This window comes from Pseudopodoces humilis, chromosome 1, assembly GCF_049639895.1.
Source record: "Pseudopodoces humilis isolate 2021_Gansu_Grassland_sample_001 chromosome 1, ASM4963989v1, whole genome shotgun sequence".
In the NCBI taxonomy this organism is placed as follows: Eukaryota; Metazoa; Chordata; class Aves; order Passeriformes; family Paridae; genus Pseudopodoces; species Pseudopodoces humilis.
In genome coordinates, this window is record NC_142200.1 from 93,454,452 (window position 1) to 93,467,654 (window position 13,203).

General features: G+C 41.1%; 1 long non-coding RNA gene across 1 annotated transcript in view; it reads left to right on the forward strand.

The window, feature by feature from the left end:
- The first annotated feature begins 1,430 nt into the window (after positions 1-1,430).
- LOC148185170 (uncharacterized) overlaps positions 1,431-13,203 on the forward strand; it is a 13,286-nt gene continuing 1,513 nt past the window's right edge. Inside the window, exons 1-4 of the long non-coding RNA XR_015774163.1 lie at positions 1,431-1,544; positions 1,933-2,035; positions 2,304-2,401; positions 3,230-3,391. This is a non-coding gene — a long non-coding RNA (uncharacterized LOC148185170). The remainder of the gene's footprint in view (positions 1,545-1,932; positions 2,036-2,303; positions 2,402-3,229; positions 3,392-13,203) is intronic.

A 13,203-nucleotide genomic window follows, 5' to 3' on the forward strand; every position in this document is an offset into this window, starting at 1 on the left:
ACCATACCTCTGAGCATGTGGAGTGAACCTCTGCCTGTCTCCCTTTCTGAATGTTTTCTTCTACAGCAGCAGGAGCAGGGGCAGATTGCTTCATGACAGATGTTGCTGTGTCACCTCCTTCTCCTGGTGCCAGCCCTGGGTGCAGAGGGAAGTCCAAGGGCTCTGCAGTAACTTCTGAAACTCATTCACATCCCAATCAGCACAGGAGATGCTGAGTGGGAAGGGACATTTCTTGCAACAGGTCCCTTGACTACTCACTTTAAACAGGCACACTCAAAAAGAATGGAACTTTTAATCAGGGAAAACTACTAGTATTTTATGACCAACAATATTAAGCTTTTCTCACCTCTCTTTCTTGCTTCCAGAAAACATTGGTCCACTAGAATTGCTCTGTTACGTAAAAGATTTATGAATTTTGGAGATTTTCTGCAATAAGATTTGTAGGAATCCATTCCTGATGTAAAAGTTGATCCTAGCTGATCAGACTTTTCACTGAGTAACTGGTTCCTGTGGCCTGAAGGCCAGACTGTCATGTCTATTTTCCTCTTTTAAATTAGTATATTATGAATGTGTTTAAAGACTGTACTAAATAACCTTAAATTCTGTAGTTCTTCTGAGAAAAGACTGTGTTTTAGTAATAGCAGCTATTACAAGTACCCAGGCAGTAAAGTGCAGTGAAATCACCGATATAAAGGAGTCATGCCCCCAAATTAAAGACGATCTTAAAAGCAGAAAAGAAAAAAAATACAGATTTATTGCACAATCCACAAAAAAAAAAAAAAAAAAAAAAAAAAAATCTCCACAGTTTCATGATAATTCTTGGCTAGCACAGTCAGCAATATCAGATTTACAATAAAACATCTGGGGAACACATGCAGAAATAAACTTATTCAAATAGAAAGAGAGTAATTTGTGAACATACTCTGTCTTCCAGTCTCAAAACTGTGTTGATTTGTGGTATCATTTTATTTCTTGCTTGCTTTCTTTTACACAGCTGAAAGTTGGTTCAGAAGTGCAGAGATGGGGTAGAGGTCAGAGATCATATTTCTTTTCTCATTCACATATTTCATGTCTGGAATTGAGAGGAAAAAAAGTGCAAAAAAATACAAGCTTAAACTTTTCTGATGTATGTCATGGATATTCTTTTTTATTAAGAACTTGATTTTGCCCCATCCTCCTTTCCTTTTGCCGGCAGAACCATGGCATTGGGGTCTGACAGCCACCACGTGTATTTGACGCTGCTGTAAACTCGTGCTTTCCCCTCGCAGCTGTTTCTGTAAACACGTGTGAATAGTCATCCTCCTGTGCCTTGTGCTGAGCCAGCCTTGCTTTTCTTGGAGCCCGGCCAGCAGCTAATGGGAAGGCAGCGTGTGTGGATCCGTGTGCCCCGTGTGCCCCCAGCTCACCCCAAGGCTGCAGCCCTTGGCCACGCGCCTTCCCCTTCGGGCACCTGGGACCGTATCCACTCCTGCTGCTGCAAGGCAGGATTTCGCTTCCCAGAGGATGGAGTGAGCTGCAGGGGTATCACAGTTACAGGGCATTTGGTAGTGCTGTCATAATATTAAAACCCTGTAGCTTTCTGACTCAAAAAAGTTTCACTTGCTGGGAATTCCTCTCAAAATCCTAAACGTGTGCGCACACACGCGTGTGTGTAATATCCATGTTTCATCTAGTTAGCGTTGTTGTTTCTGTTTTTTATCCATTACTGTGATTTTATAGAATGAAATGCTGCAAAAAAAAATAATAATAAAAAAAAAAAAATAAGAGGGCTAATTTAAGAGCAAATCCACCCTAAAAAAGTAAAAATCAATCTCTCTCTCTTTGCACAGAGAGCCCAAGGGAATAGAATACAAGGAATCATGGGTATCTTGCTTCTAGTTTTTGATGTATGTTCTGATGCAAAAGATTAATGGTTTTCTCTTGGGGATAAAGGATTGCAAGGTCCGAAAAGCCAGAAGTTTGTGTATCTATTTATCTAATGGCAAGGAGTACAGAAGTCAGCAATGGGCACCTTTTCCTTGACAACAAATGACAAGTAAGCCATTCTACCACAATGCCACCATTGTTTAACTCCTTCTGTATTTATAGAAGGCAGAATAAAAATGGAGAATATTATACTTTCTGCTGAGTCAATCCAAATTTGACCCAGGAGTCTCTAACTAAATACTTTTTTGAAGTACTAATGAGTAATTGAATAGTTTTGGTGATTAAAAATCAGTTGCTAAGGCCAAACAGAATTCTGTTTTACTTGTCATCCTTGGCCTTTGTTCCTTTTCCTCTCATTACACATTGATCCCTCTCAGAAACTATATGAGAATGCCATCCTTTGGTAGCCACACAGAAGCAATGAACAAACCAAGGCACCTTGACTTCTTGGGGCAGTGGCTGTGGACGGTCTGAGGTAATGGGTAATCCTTTCCCTTGCACATTACTGGGTAGTTATAAGATATTTTCTATATCAACACTTCCATCTGTTACAGCAGTTATTCATGCAGATAGTTCTGCAATTTGCTTTTCTAACATGCTCAAATCAGTGAGTAGCTAAAAGTACCTCAATAAACTACAGCAGATTTTTCTTGAGAAAAGAAATCAGATTTATGGTAAGGATTTTAAAAGAAAGGTCTGCAAATAATTTCTGTAATATTTATTGCAGTCAAACTGTGTACCTAGCCCTAATACACTGTGAGAGCATTAGCAAAACTGTAATCTGAAAATTTGTAATGGTGAGATTAAAATCTGAAACATTCTAATGACCCATACAAATGGAAAAAAAAAAGAAAAAAAAAGTAAAAAAAAAGCCAACTAAATTTCTGCAGTATTTGGTACCTGTTGTTAGAACTGCCTTTGGTGTAAGTTAAACACCAGCACCAATGACCCGAGACCACTATCAAGGAGTACCAGAATGGAGTGATCTCAGTCAGGAAATTAAACTCATGAGCTCTCAATTAATGCCCAAACACAGCCTGGCACACAAACTAGTTACTTAATGGAGTGTATAGCTAAGAAGAGGTATAGGGCTGTACAATTCTGTTTATAGTGTCTGCACATGGAAAAACTACAATTCTAACAAATTATGCCTTACATAAATGAGAAATTACCTACTCAAACCTAAGGATGATATGTTACATTTCCTTTACAATATTAATTTGAAATTTATGATATGTTTATTTAATCTCTACCCAGTGGTTAAAAGATAAATTAAATAAAAATGTATTTTCCTCTCTTACAGGCAAAATACAATTACTTGAAACACAGGCACTAGGACCTGTGCACATTTTATTAAATTACCTTCAAAAGAGTCAAAAGGGAGCACTCATTGACAAATCAAGTTCCTGCCTTGATAAATTCTGGAAAACATCTGTAATCAGTGAAATTCTCATTGTTACTTCTGGTAAGACGATATGCTGTATCTAAACCCATGGAGTGATTGTTCATTGTATGTGCTACTTTCACAGTGGGTGTGAATGTGGAGGGAAGAGCTTCAGTTTGAGATCAGAGTACAGAAATTGCTTATCTTGCATATTTTATTTGTTTGATCCCTTTAAGCTGTTTGACCTTTCATTTCATTCTGTGGTGGGAACCTCTTTCCCCATGTTACCCTAGTAATCAGCATTTTCTGATTTGAATAACAATGCCAATTCAGCATTGTGAGGAATTGCATACACCTATTCACTTGTGCACTGCAAACTCTTTTTCCTATGATTCACAACAAAGTGTGATAATTAATCTGGTTTAGGCAGCTCTAGGAATATATCATCAAACCCAGGGAAACAGAAAAGAGCAAATAGATGACAATCTAGCCTTTAGCTCATTTTTATGGAGATGGAAGTGGACCATAACAAAGGTCAAATTCAAGGTCAAGATGGAGACCATTGAAGAAACTCTGATGGGGCTGGTTCTTCCTGCAGGTCCATTCAATCTAACCAGCCAGGTGTATAAATAGAGCCCTTCAGCTGCTGGCCCAACCAGCCTCTTCACATCACAATCAGCAGACAAGCACAAGCAATTTACTGCTGAGATCATTTCAGAGATACGATACAAAAGGCACAACATAAGTTAAACTGAAAAAAACTTTGGCTATAAAAATATTATCTGCTTTTTCTAGGCAATCACTAGTGTTAAATTAATGGCACTTATTAAGATTTGTTTATAATTCAAATAGTAATTTAATAACTAGTTAGGTCAGACTTTTAATTATTATTGTAATGCGTAATAGCAAATTATTATCTATTTTTACTTTATATATGTTTCATAACTAGATTTGTAGGTGTTTAATTTTATCTAGTAACTTGAGATGGTACAAATTAATTGCAGGCTGCTAATTCAGTAATGATTTGAGCTGGAAATTTTTTACACTACCTATTTTATTACATTAATGGTCCAATCCCGCTGCTACCAAAATTAATAGGAAAATCTCCCACTGATTTCAGTGAATTTCAGGTTGTAGCCCAAATTGTAAATAGTAGCTACTCATTTTTCCTCCAAAGAAGGCAGTGTAGTGAATGGTAGACCAGTTTACCAACAAAAGTATCTTTCATTAATAATATGATCTGTTGTGTTTATACAGTATAATTTCAAATTCTGACTTCTAGCCATGATGATTTGAAGATGTTTTCCTTAACTAGAGGGGAAATGAGTGGTTCAAAACGATACAGTCAAATCTAGTTAGTCGTATTTCACTGTGTGACAATAAGTGTTTAAAATAAGAGGGTAAGTTATAAAAAAACATTATTTCAAGTTCAAAGTTAATAATAGTGCAGTTATTCAAGTAAGTTCAGTAATTCTGATGGTGCTTAACAGCGCCACTATAATTAACCCATTTTTATTTCCAAACATTTTTAGAGGTTTAGTACACAACTGTTCAAAATGGAAACATGACGATGTCTTGCAGGTGTATTTTTAAAACAAATATATTCATTGAATTTTTGAAGTAGTTTAAATCCATCACTTATGATTGCATAGAAGATAGCATTCCTGAGTCCAAGCAATTTCTTCAGTCATTTCAGTTTTTTTCTCTTCCTGTTCTTCATGTAACTCTGCATTTGAGTAATGCCTACGTTTGAACATCCAATGAAACAAGAAATGGTTTTGTATCATTTTCCCTGCTACCAATGCTAAATTAGTGATCATCTGGCATTCTGTTTCCTACTGTCATGTATAGAACAAAAGCATACTTTTGCAGACAGCTTTTATTTTTTTTCTCACAATTACTTATTTCTATTTCCTTGTATTTGTACATGTAGCAAATTTCTTATTTATGGCTTGAGTACAGTAGGTATTATTCATTTTACTTTAAAGACCGTACTATTTTTAATTACTTTGAGTGCTTAAATGACAACTTCATTGGGTTCAAATGGTGAAGTTTTATAGCTATTTTCTAAAATTAAGACTGAACATCTACACTGCAGGATGTGAGTATCCTGTTTTGTCTTAGAGAGGTTCAAATACTATCCTCATTTAGGTGTATCTGAGCTCCCTCCAGTTGTGCATTAAGCAATCTGACTTAACATCTATCACATGTAGTTCAGGCGCTCTCTCATCTCCACCCCAGGGAGAGAACTGTGTGCCTAGTGGCGTGTTTTGTTTTTATTTTAAATGTCCAAGGAAAGTGGGTAGTGTTAATGGCATCAGACATCCATTTCCTTGCAATTAGCTGTCTGTGTTGTCACAATGCCCTGCTGCCTTTAAATGCTGTGGGCGAGGAAAGAGAGAGAGAAAAAGGATGTGTTCATCAAATTTTATTTCAGTCCCATTTGAAACCCTCCCCCACATTTTTTTTTTTAATTTAGAGATTTACACTAGAGCTTCATATAATATTTTTTTTTCCTAAAAAACTTTTTGTCCACAAAATGCAGATTCATGTTTCCTAAGATATTTTGCAAATTCGTGTTGAACTATTTTTGATTAGTAAAAACTTGGCAAAGAATAGCCTTTGCATTTTCAATGGAATCTGTTTATATTTGAAATATCAGTTTTGTAAGGCAGGAGAAAACAGTGTGATTCCTGCAATTTCCTCCAATGTGGAGACTGTGTGTAATCAAACAGATGGTTTTCTAAAAGGAAGCAGTAGAAGAGCAGCATCTCCTAGCTGGCTGAGGCATAGCCATTTTAGAATCATGTAGATTTGGTGGGATATGGCTCAGGCATGCAGAGGGTCCCCTTTTTCCACTCTGTTTGATGGTTTTCAGAGTACCTCCTTCTGCTGTCTTCTTTCAATAATGCTTTTGCCTGTAGTATAATTAATTTCTCTTGTAAATGTTTTGAATTTTAATTCTTAACTGTATTAATTTTCTCATTGTTTCACTGTCCACTTTACTTTTTGCACTCGTAACTTTGGCCTTTGATAGAGCTTGTGTCCCAAATAGGTACATGTGATTTAACCTACTCTGCTGCCAGGAATGTACCAGTCTGTGGGCTCATAACTCAGGTGCAGAGTGTTTTCTGACATCTGCTGGGGTCTCCTCAATGGCAAAGAGCTCAGAGGAGCAGAGGGCACACCTCAATGGCCTTGTGGTTTCTAACAGGACTAAGTCCTTGGCAATGTTTATATACAGTTGTCCGCTTTTTTTTCTCCTTTCCTGATTATATGGAAGCTCTTTATAAAAAGCATTTTGATTGCACCAAAGCGTAGCTATTATAATTGTGCACGAGAACTGGGGGGGCAGCATATAATGATAGATATTTTTCATCATGGATGAGCTGCAATCATCACAGTATGCACTTCCTCTCAGCCATATAGCATGGGGAAGCTCACTGTGTAAATTCTAAGATGGTATATTAAAAGGAAATATTTAGGGATGTAGCAGTTGATGAAAAATAAATTGGAAGTATGCTGAGTTAACGAGGGAATGACTTGAAGCTCTTTTAAGTGTGACATGTTTTCAAAGAAAGCTGCCACAAAACAACCTTTCATCCAGAAATTTAAATGCAGGTTTAGAGTCTGTGGTGTTGTAAACAAAGGCTGTGTTTAAACTGGGACCCTGAGAATATCTAAGTTTCTGATTCTCCCATTCCCTCCTATTTCTGCATGCCACGCTCATATTCAGGAGGCTCTAAATACACAGCATCCACTTGCTTGTGATCTCTTTGAAGAATATATCAGATGTAGAGGGGGAAGAAGAGGTGGAATTTCTCTCCTGGATGGTCTCTTATGCCCAAGCAGTGCAGGGATCTAAATACTTCAGCTTCTCAAGGCTTGTCTGTTAAATGAAGCCAGAAGTGGTTACCAGCTCTTCATGATTTGGATTGCATTGGCCTGTTTAAAGACCTTGATTCCTGAAACTGTGTCTTTCAGAGGATAGGGAGAGAGTGGTAGTTTTCCATTTTGTAAATGAAATTGAACTGGGAAGGGCTTTCACAGCTTGAGCAGGGCATGAAGGCCAGGAAAGACTTGATACAGACCCATTTAACAGAGTTATTCTCTTGTTCTGGCATGCTTTAGGCCTGGTATCTTTCGGCAGTATCACAAAGCAGTTCTCAGGAGATCCAGTGCTGGGGTCCAAGATCTAAAGGATGAATTCTGCCTTTAGGGAAGGTGACTGGTATTCCAGGGCCACAGTAAGTGGACACTTGAACCCAAAATTACTCAGCACTAAGAAATCTGTATTATTATGGCAAGGCTCCTTCCATGCTCCAGTCTATGGTGTCCTATGTCTCTTGGCTGAACTGCCTTGCATCTGCCTCTGTTCATCCGTCTTGCTTCTTAAAGGGAGTAGCACATCTTAAAGAGCTCCTCCCATCCAGCTGCAGGCAGGATGGGACTCTTGGTGTTCTAACAGGAGACCTGTCTACCAGAAGCTGCAGCAGAACAGCTGTGCTTTCAGCCTGGAGCTCCTGATGCATTAGATTGGAAGTTTTGCTGGTGCTAGGGGCAGGAGTAAGGATTGTTAGTCCTCTGGTTCCTTCCTGGTATGGACCTCAGCACAGCAGTAGAGGTACCATCCACTATGAAGTTGCAGATTTCAGAAGAAAGCTCAGGTTCCTTCCTGGACCACTTGTTTCAGAGACTACCAGCATCACCATTTTGGGGAGGGGGGGGGGTGTTAGGAGGTGAGGAGGAAGAGCTACTTCAATATTTTGAAAGGTTAAAAGGTTGCTGGTGGCTCTGGCTCTGATCACATGTTGCTATTTAGACATGAACTAAAGGCAGTGCAGGAAACCCAGTGTACTCTGAGGGACAGCAGATTTTTATTCCTTCACCTGGAATTCAAACAACTAGCCTTCATCTCCCAGAAAAGTTGACTGAATCCTGCAGGAATATATTATACTGGTCTTAGTTTTTCAGCTATTGCAGAAATCTAAATAATCTAAATCTAAATACATTCACAGGCAAGTAAAAGAGAGTGAAAAGTGAGCAATCACTGACACTTTTTGACATATTACTTATCCAGTGAAAGTCTTATGTAAAATGCAAAAACAGACCAGAAAGTAAATAAGAACCTGAGCTCCTTTGTCACTAACCAAATTCTGCTCTTTCCACTTAGGTTTTCTTTCTTTTCTTTTTTACCCTTTCTTCACAATATTCTTCAGCCATAGTCTGTACAATAGAATACATTCAGCTAAAAAGATGCCTACAGACTAGTGTCTAGAAGGCAAAATACGAGTGTGAGTGTTAAGGATCTGGGCCAATACTCACTTTCACCTCCTGCTACTCTTTAGGGTAGAAATAGACATCAGTTCTGCTGCTTTGGAAAAAAGAAACAACTTCCACTGTATTTTGGGTAGTTTGAACTTGGTGTATTAGTCATACTCAGGGAGTAGCAACTAAGTAAACCTATCAGGAGTGAGGGACAGGGGAACACCTTTCTCTCAGATCCTCTCTGGCTTTTGAAGCTATTGCATCCTAAACCAAAATCCTTCGTTAGGCTTTTAAGTCCTGTTACAGAAATAGACATGTAGATATGGTAATAAGTGGTGTGGAGTAGTATCTGTGGAGGGAAACAATTTGTGCTGAGGATGTCATGTCTGTGCTATACACATTTGATGGACTTTTGCTTTGGTCACAGTCCCATGGGCTGAAATCCTATTTGCATTTAGACTGCATGAGGTGCCCTCCTTGAGAAAATCTCAAAGCTTAGTTTCATCTGAAAGAGGCCTTGTCCATGTGTTCAGGGAGTGCTCCAGGATGCAGGCAGATGCCTGGTGAGGGTGCAGTCAGGGGATTCAGTTCAAAAGCACATTCCTCATCCAAGCTCTAACACAGGTACACTCAGCATACAATCATGCACAAATCAAGCACTGGCAAAATTTGAAGAAGTACTTAAACAATTTATATGTATAATAAAAAATTCTAGTAGCAGTCACACAGCGAATGTGTGCAGGTGCTTCTTTAAGCACAGTGGTATTTTTAGAAAATCAGATCATAATTTCCTACATGTAATCTCTTGTGGAGGAGATTTTGAACTGAAGTCCTAATCCAATATCTGAATTTAGCTACAAGAATATACTTGCTTATTTGGTTTTCAGTTTTGAAACTTACAACCTGGGTTTCAGCAAATGTTCCAGATCCTTCCTTCCTTCCTTCCTTCCTTCCTTCCTTCCTTCCTTCCTTCCTTCCTTCCTTCCTTCCTTCCTTCCTTCCTTCCTTCCTTCCTTCCTTCCTTCCTTCCTTCCTTCCTTCCTTCCTTCCTTCCTTCCTTCCTTCCTTCCTTCCTTCCTTCCTTCCTTCCTTCCTTCCTTCCTTCCTTCCTTCCTTCCTTCCTTCCTTCCGCCACTTCCTTCCTTCCTTCCTTCCTTCCGCCACTTCCTTCCGCCACTTCCTTCCGCCACTTCCTTCCGCCACTTCCTTCCGCCACTTCCTTCCGCCACTTCCTTCCGCCACTTCCTTCCGCCACTTCCTTCCGCCACTTCCTTCCGCCACTTCCTTCCGCCACTTCCTTCCGCCACTTCCTTCCGCCACTTCCTTCCGCCACTTCCTTCCGCCACTTCCTTCCGCCACTTCCTTCCGCCACTTCCTTCCGCCACTTCCTTCCGCCACTTCCTTCCTTCCGCCACTTCCTTCCTTCCGCCACTTCCTTCTGCCACTTCCTTCCTTCCTTCCTTCCGCCACTTCCTTCCTTCCTTCCTTCCTTCCTTCCTTCCTGCCTTCCTTCCTGCCTTCCTTCCTGCCTTCCTTCCTGCCTTCCTTCCTGCCTTCCTTCCGCCACTTCCTTCCTTCCGCCACTTCCTTCCGCCACTTCCTTCCTTCCTTCCTTCCGCCACTTCCTTCCTTCCGCCACTTCCTTCCGCCACTTCCTTCCGCCACTTCCTTCCGCCACTTCCTTCCGCCACTTCCTTCCGCCACTTCCTTCCTTCCGCCACTTCCTTCCTTCCGCCACTTCCTTCCGCCACTTCCTTCCGCCACTTCCTTCCGCCACTTCCTTCCTTCCGCCACTTCCTTCCTTCCTTCCTTCCTTCCTTCCTTCCTTCCTTCCTTCCTTCCTTCCTTCCTTCCTTCCTTCCTTCCTTCCTTCCTTCCTTCCTTCCTTCCTTCCTTCCTTCCGCCACTTCCTTCCGCCACTTCCTTCCTTCCGCCACTTCCTTCCTTCCGCCACTTCCTTCCTTCCGCCACTTCCTTCCTTCCGCCACTTCCTTCCGCCACTTCCTTCCGCCACTTCCTTCCGCCACTTCCTTCCGCCACTTCCTTCCTTCCTTCCTTCCTTCCTTCCTTCCTTCCTTCCGCCACTTCCTTCCTTCCGCCACTTCCTTCCTTCCGCCACTTCCTTCCTTCCGCCACTTCCTTCCTTCCTTCCGCCACTTCCTTCCTTCCTTCCGCCACTTCCTTCCTTCCTTCCGCCACTTCCTTCCGCCACTTCCTTCCGCCACTTCCTTCCTTCCTTCCGCCACTTCCTTCCTTCCGCCACTTCCTTCCGCCACTTCCTTCCTTCCTTCCGCCACTTCCTTCCTTCCTTCCGCCACTTCCTTCCTTCCGCCACTTCCTTCCTTCCGCCACTTCCTTCCGCCACTTCCTTCCTTCCTTCCGCCACTTCCTTCCTTCCGCCACTTCCTTCCGCCACTTCCTTCCGCCACTTCCTTCCGCCACTTCCTTCCGCCACTTCCTTCCTTCCTTCCGCCACTTCCTTCCTTCCGCCACTTCCTTCCTTCCGCCACTTCCTTCCTTCCTTCCTTCCTTCCTTCCTTCCTTCCTTCCTTCCTTCCTTCCTTCCTTCCTTCCTTCCTTCCGCCACTTCCTTCCGCCACTTCCTTCCGCCACTTCCTTCCTTCCGCCACTTCCTTCCGCCACTTCCTTCCGCCACTTCCTTCCGCCACTTCCTTCCTTCCTTCCGCCACTTCCTTCCTTCCGCCACTTCCTTCCGCCACTTCCTTCCGCCACTTCCTTCCGCCACTTCCTTCCGTTCCCACTTCCGCCACTTCACTTCCGCCACTTCCGCCACTTCCTTCCTTCCGCCACTTCCTTCCTTCCGCCACTTCCTTCTGCCACTTCCTGCCTTCCTTCCTTCCTTCCTTCCTTCCTTCCTTCCTTCCTTCCTTCCTTCCTTCCTTCCTTCCTTCCTTCCTTCCTGCCTTCCTTCCTGCCTTCCTTCCTGCCTTCCTTCCTGCCTTCCTGCCTTCCTGCCTTCCTGCCTTCCTGCCTTCCTGCCTTCCTGCCTTCCTGCCTTCCTGCCTGCCTTCCTGCCTTCCTGCCTGCCTGCCTGCCTGCCTGCCTGCCTTCCTTCCTGCCTGCCTTCCTGCCTGCCTGCCTCCCTCCCTCCCTCCCTACTTCTTTTGCACATTTTTAGCTCCATGATAATTACATTCTTGAAAGAAGGTCAAGCATTACACAGTATAGTTCTGATTTTTTCCTATTTTGTCTTCAACCATTTCTCTGTTGAATTTTCTGATATAGACTTCATCCTTTTTTGACAATGTTATGTCTGGTAGCATTGTGGGTTTCCTAACAAGCAATGGGAGAATTAGACTGAAGGATGAGAAGAAGCTTGCAGTGGAGGATGAAATTGCTTAATTTTAGCAGCTAGTTGTTTTCTTGAAAGACTAACAAACTTTGGAATTCAAATTATTTGTGTTTCAGTACATTGTGGATTGGTTCTTGGTATGTTTTTAATTTTAACTGAAAAAAACCCCATTATATTGGCTAATTCTTGGATGTAATTTACCTAAAATATCTTGGATTTTTTCTTTCAACTCTGACAGTAGGAAAGAAACTAGATTATTTTTACTGTGACAAAATCTACTTTACTTTATTGTTTGAATAAATTGAGGAAGAAATACAATATTAAAAATATTCTTTTAAGTAGAAAAGGCCTGACATCACATTTTATTCATAGTAGGAATGTTCAGCTGAGAAATTCCAATCCTATTCTCATGACTGTAAGAATAATGAGCTATGGTGATCAGGAACCTCCCATAATTATTAATATTTACTTTGAGACAGTCGGAATTTGGACCTGACACACTGCAGGCTTTTCAGCACTCTGGAGCTGAAAGCTGTTGCATTTACTTGAGAGGGAACTGCATTTTTAAACTGATTTTTACCTACTTCTGTATTTTTCTGTCATTATTAGAAGACTCATAGAAGGAAGACATATCCATATCCATATCCATATCCATATCCATATCCATATCCATATCCATATCCATATCCATATCCATATCCATATCCATATCCATATCCATATCCATATCCATCGGTATGTGTAGATGACCAAGTGTTGTGTGTGTGCCTTGATCATCTGAAGATCACTTAGATTCAAGACCTTGCAGAAGGAGTTAAAGTTACCCAGTAGTTTCTTCCTGCAGTGAGACAGTGGAAGACAAACCAGGAGAAATTTCTTGAGAAAAAAAAGAGATAACAGAGGATGAGTTTTTTGAGCCTTAATGAAGTAAAACCCTGTCCAACATCTGTAAGAGAGCTGTCTGGATTAGATTTGCAGGACTGGCCTTAAATCATTCAAAGAGGTGGCTCTCCACATCGGAGGAATTGGTGCGCATGCACATTTCTAAACTGGCAATATGGATTTGAAATACAAAAAGATGCCTGACTTTTAACAAAGCTTTCTGGCTGCAGATGGAGATTCATTAAAATACTTAAAGGATCCTTGAGAAATCAATCATCAACAGAATCTAATGAAACAACTATTTTGCTAACCATTTTGGCATTGTTTGGAAATAGTCTAATAATCTTACATTTACTGCAATGACTCTTTGCAAGGGTTTTATTAATAGTATAGAAACCATTATTATTATAAAAGACATTTATAATTAACA